The 4,539-nt window shown below is 43.1% G+C and overlaps 1 non-coding gene across 1 annotated transcript; it reads left to right on the top strand.

Annotated features, from left to right (window-relative positions):
- Positions 1 to 3,738: 3,738 nt before the first annotated feature.
- On the top strand, positions 3,739 to 3,873 carry LOC121170562. Its single transcript, XR_005885989.1, has one exon. It is a non-coding gene; the product is annotated as a small nucleolar RNA SNORA70 (small nucleolar RNA).
- Positions 3,874 to 4,539: the final 666 nt, after the last annotated feature.

Below are 4,539 nucleotides of genomic sequence, written 5' to 3'. Positions count from 1 at the left end.
ATGCCTCAATAGTACTGACTTCCGGCAAAAGGCTTTTCCACACTCCGTGCAACCATATGGTTTCTCACCTCTGTGATTTTTCTGATGTCTAACAAGATCTATCTTCCAGCAAAAGGCTTTTCCACACTCACTGCACTCATGAGTTTTCTCCCCTTGGTGAATTCTCAGATGTGCTGTGATCTCTGACTGATCACAACAGACTTCCCCACATTTGTCAGTTTTATTCTGTTTGTGACTTGTCTGTTGTGTGTCAGGGATTGAATGATAACATTCACGAGATCTCTCTTCTATGTGATTACTCTGATGTCCTGTGAGTTCTGCATTCTGCTCAGCAGTTTTTTCACATTCATTACACGCATAGTTTTCCACATTCATTTCTTCTCCTGTGTGGATTTTCTGGTGGATATTCAGGCAAGATTTACAATTGAAGGATTTTCCACAGTGGCTGCATGCACAGGCATTTTCTACTGTATTCATCATGATAATATCTGATTTCTAAATGAGAGATTCACAGAGTTCGAAGATGTTTACTGAAAACAGTTATATGAACACTTTTCTGCTCAACCCACTGTATTAGCAATCGACGTAAAGTTGACACTGCTACAAATCTTTTCACATGTAATGAATATCCTTGGCAAGTGGAAGGCTCTTTCTGTTTAAAAGACTGTTGCACAGTGTGAATCTTTTCATGTCATGGAAGGTATTACAAGATATATCCAAGTCATCTATTCACTTTTCTCTCCATCTGGCATCTCAATCAGTTTTCCTAAGGGGAAGACATTTTGAAGTAAGTTGTCTATATCAGGTTTCTTTCTTGATCAATTTTCCTTAAATATTCAGAATTCTAATGTAGCATGACATTAAACTGAATTATATGATTAAACCAATGAAAACAATGAGCAAGAATATTCAAACACGAGCCCAGTGCCATAGCCTAGCAGCTAAAGTCCTTGCCTTGCATGTGCTGGGATTTCATATGGGGGTGATGGTTCTAACCCCAGCAACCATGCTTCCCACCCAGCTCCCTTTTTGTAACTTGCAAAAGCATCCGAGGATGGGACAAAGCCTTGGGAATCTGTACCCGTGTGGGAAACCTGGAAGAAGCTCGTGGAACCTGGTTTTAGAAGCTCCTGGCCATCACCCATATCAGCCTTCACATACTGGTGGTTGCAGCTGCTGGGTCAGTTTTCACATAAGACAAAGACAGCACTAAAAGTGAAAGGATAAAGAAAGGTACACTATACAAAATTGGGCATATAACCTGGTGGTCAAAACACCTGTATCCCATATTGAAGTGACCTGGTTTCATAACCAGTTCTGGCTTCAAGACCCTCCAGTGGTGATCCGGGCCCCAGTAGTATTCAGGTGGGAAGGGGAGTTCACCAGCAACTCAGGAGAACCCAGCCATAGTACTGTGGATACTGCTTATTTGTTTAATCTACTATAAGCATGGGATTCATGGACAAGACCACACTGGTGACAAATCAGGTTCCATTTTGTGAACTGTGGCAAAAGCTCTGTGGGGAGGGACAACAACAAGCTGTGCATGTGCTGAGCCAAGTGAGAACTCATTCCCAGCTCAGCACATTGCACTGGGCCCACCAGGTTGCCCCCAGACCTAAGCACCAGCAAGTTCTGACAAGAGGAAAGGAGGGAAAAAAAATCTATTAGAGGAACACATAAAAAGTATTCTGCAAGATAAAGGCATTGGTAAAACCTTCTTATAAAATCACCAAAAACACTGGCTACTAAAGCCAAAATAAGCAAATAGGGCTACATTAGACTAAAGAGCTTCTTTCCAGCAAAGGAAATGTTCAACGTGAAGAAGCAGTCAACAGAATGGGAGAAATTCTTTGCATATTACACATCCAATAGAGAACTAATATCCAGGACTTACGAAGAGCTTCAGAAACTCAATGACAGCAGAACAAACAACCCTGTGAAGAAATGGGTAAAGGAAATGAACAGGCATTTTTTCAAAAGAACAAGTTCAAATGGCTAGCAGGCATATGAAAGAAATTCTCAGGCTCCCTCACCTTTACGGAATATAACTAAAAGCCACATTGAGACTTCACCTAACTCCCATGAGATCAACCTACATTCAGAACTCTGCCAACAATTCCTGGAATGGATGTGGGGAAAAAAGATACCCTATGTCACTGCTGGCGGGAGGGAAGGCAAGTGCAGCCACTAGGAGAGTCAGTATGCAGGGTGCTAAGACAACTGAAAATTGACTTACCCAGCTATTCCACCTCTGGGAATATATCCAGAGGAAATGAAATCTTCATAGGAGAAAGTCATCTGTAATCCTATATTTACAGCAGCACAATCTACAAAAGAAGAAACATGGAAATAACTCTGATGCCCATGAAAAGAGGAATGAATAAAGAAACTGTGGCACATCTACCCTAGGTATACTACTCAGCCATGAAATGAATGAAATTCAGGCCTGGTACAATAGTCTAGCGACTAAATCCTCGGCTTGCTTGCACCAAGATCCCATATAAGCACTGTTTCATACCCTGGTTACTCCACTTCCCATCCAACTCCCTGCCTGTGGCCTAGGAAAGCAGTCGAGAGCGGCCCAAAACCTTGGAACCCTGCACTTGCGTTGGAGACCTGGAAGAAGCTCCTAGCTTTGGATTGGCTCACCTTTGGCTGTTGTGGCCACTTGGGAAGTGAATCAGCAAGCGGAAGTTGTTTCTCTGTCTCTCCTCTCTGTGTATCTGCCTTTCCAATAAAAAGATACATAAATGTAAACAAACAAACAAACAAAAAACCCCCCAAAAAGGAAATTCTACCACTTGTAACAAAGTGGTTCCAACTAGCCACATTATGCTCAGTGAAATAAGCCAATCCCAAAAAGACAAATATCACCAGCTTTCTCTGATATAAGGCAACCTTCGTGCAAAAACAAGTCCAATAAGCACATAGGCAAACAAGAATATATGTACGTATGCATCTAGAGGAACTGCATAATGCAGACTGAAGATACAGTGCAGTATGCATTGCTACTCCCAAATAAAAGCTGGACTCCCAATAAAACTGTCACGTGTATCTAGACAATAGAATGGACTTTGTCACATCATCCACACGTAAAATGTCATCATATATTCGAAGTGCAGAATGAAGGGCTTGTGACTGTTGAAGAACTACACTACTGTAATAAGATGGGTGACAATAATAAAGTAATGGGGGAGTAGAAGATGAAATCCTTTTAAGTATGGAAAAAGAGAAACATACACTATGTCAACGCAAGTCATAGAGCTTAGATATATTAACCAGAAGCAAAAGAGAATCTAAAAACAAAATTATGACCAGAGGCAGAAAACTTTCTATACTAGCTTATACTGGAGTGCTATACCAATTACAGATGTTGATGTGCCAAAAACAAGCCAACAGATCTGAGAAATAAACATTTTAAAAGTCACCATTAGGTAACTGGGTATCATTTGGAGGAGCTGGATGGGAAGTGGGGCTGCCGAGATTTGAACTGGGACCAGTATGGGATAATGGCGCAGTCAAGGCAAGGACTTTAGCTGCTAGGCCACTGCGCCAGGCCTAAATGACAGTATAATTAAGAGCAATATTTATAATCTACTTTGTGAAACCAAGGTAGAATTAAGTTAGCGATTAATAAGAAAAAAGAAATTCAAAAGCCTTATATATTCAAAAATCAGTTAAAAATATTCTAGGAGAGAAAGAAGACATTATAAGGGAAAGCAGAGCGTATTCTCTCTGCAGCTAATGAAGCCGACCAGCTCCCTTATGTCATGGGCGCCTGGTGTCCAATGGGTGCAAACAGCATCCTCCTTGGTAGTGTGTGCAACCTGTCCCTTGCGTGGGCTGCCCTAAGCGACCCTGGAGACAGTCCTTCAAAGTGGCCATTGCTGCCTGACTTCCTGCTGCAGACAGGCCTGAGGGATGCTTTTGGAAAGCCCCAAGGCACAGTAGCCAGGGCTCACAATGGCCAAGTCACCATGTGCGTCCGCACCAAGCTGCACGACAAAGAACAGGTGGTTGACCCTACGCAGGGCAAAGTTCCTTGGTCACCAGAAGACCCACATCTCCAGGAAGTGGGGCATTACTAAGTTCAAGGCTGATGAATTTGAAGGCATGGTGGCTGAGAAGTGGCTCATCCGTGACGGCTGTGGGGTCAAATACACCCGCAACGATGCTACTTTGGACAAGTGGCTAGCCCTCCACCTGTGAGGCCTCTGCTGTTCTGTGCTCTTCAACCAAAATAAACCTTGACTGTTATTGCGGGGGGAAAAAAAAGAAAAAAAGAAAGTCTCCTCAACAAGTTGTATCAGCAAAGCTAATTTTGATACATTTGTGGTCACCTAATCTGCTTCCCTATTGCCCATCTTTAAGGTATTAACTAGGGCCTGGGGATCCCATGTGGGCACTGGTTCTACTCCTGGCAGCCCCTCTTCCCATCCAGCTCCCTGCCTGTAGCCTGGAAAATCAGTCAAGGATGGCCCAAAGCCTTGGGACCCTGCACCAGAATGGGAGACCTAGAAGAGGTCCTAGCTCCTG

This window comes from Ochotona curzoniae, unplaced genomic scaffold (genome assembly GCF_017591425.1).
Source record: "Ochotona curzoniae isolate NIBS_2020 unplaced genomic scaffold, NIBS_Ocur_1.0 scaffold_2453, whole genome shotgun sequence".
NCBI lineage: Eukaryota > Metazoa > Chordata > Mammalia > Lagomorpha > Ochotonidae > Ochotona > Ochotona curzoniae.
This window is presented reverse-complemented; position numbering and strand designations above follow the sequence as displayed.